This window comes from Diaphorina citri, unplaced genomic scaffold, assembly GCF_000475195.1.
Source record: "Diaphorina citri unplaced genomic scaffold, Diaci psyllid genome assembly version 1.1 scaffold3295, whole genome shotgun sequence".
NCBI classification, from domain to species: domain Eukaryota; kingdom Metazoa; phylum Arthropoda; class Insecta; order Hemiptera; family Psyllidae; genus Diaphorina; species Diaphorina citri.
Window position 1 is genome coordinate 1 of NW_007380704.1, and position 1380 is coordinate 1380.

Here is a 1380-nt window from a genome sequence, read left to right on the forward strand (position 1 = left end):
CTCAAAGCCAGACTAAGCTGGTCTACTCCCTGTTTAAAGTCCCCCAGCCAGACTAAGCTGGTCTACTCCCTGTTTAAATTCTCAAAGCCAGACTAAGCTGGTCTACTCCCTGTTTAAAGTCTCAAAGCCAGACTAAGCTGGTCTACTCCCTGTTTTAAGTCCCCCAGCCAGACTTTTTTTTATGTACCCTGTAGAAGTTACAATTTATTTTGTCTCCATAATATGCACTATGGACCAGTTCATTATTTTTATGATCCTGGTGAACTGTGGTTTCTGAGGAACTGAGTGACTCATGCTGAAGTATGCTATAGTACCATGAGTGAGAAGCAAAATATGCTGATAATTTAATGAGATGAATAATGAGTCATATTATAGGTAATCAAAAAGCTATCAAGACTTAAAGGTTATGGTGTCAAAAATTAGAGTAACTTATCTAACAAAGGAAGCAAAAAAATTTTGTTAAAAAAAAAAAATAATAATAAATAAAAGCTAAAACAAATGTAGATACTTAGGTCCTAACACTCGGTATTGTTTCTAACACTCGGTATTGTTCCTAACACTCGGTATTGTTTCTAACACTCGGTATTGTATGCCGAAGGTCACGTAAAGGTAGAAACACACTACCATCACGTCAAATCACGTCACGTCACGTGACGTCATCAAGTAATAATAGTGTGACTGCTCTGAACGAAATTACCTACAATACTATGGGAAAACTTTGAACTACATCTTTCTGACTCCCCATGAGCTCACGTGACGTGATAGTAGTGTGACTATCCTAAACGAAATTACCTACAATATTATGGGAAAACTTTGAACTACATCTTTCTGAATCCCCATGAGCTCACGTGACGTGATGTGACGTGACGTGATGATAGTGTGTTTCTACCTTAACAATATTAAATATTTGGATTTTGATTCTAAAGAGATCGGAGGTACAGAGGTGTGTCCACACATGGTCGATGGCCGTCGATCGATGGTCGACTGAACCGTCCACACTGCCTCGATAAGTCGATAACATAGATTCACCTCGTCGATCGACGGCCATCGACCATGTGTGGACCCAAACGGTAGAAATTAGAGAGATCCGATCAATAATAAAACAGCTTCAAAATCAGAGGAAATCTATAGCCTTGCAATGGGTCCCCGCTCATTGCGGCCTCGCAGGAAACGATAACGCCGACTATCTGGCCAAAAAAGGAACAAGCATCCCCTTTTCAATTACGCCAAAACTTCCCTATGAATCGGCAAAAAGACTAATTAAATCTAAATTCAAGATCAAACACAACAAAAGACTGCGTAACGAGGGACAAGGAAAAAAGTGGCAGCAAATACTCAACACCCATGACATCATCCCTAATCTACCGAGAAAGGCCGCTG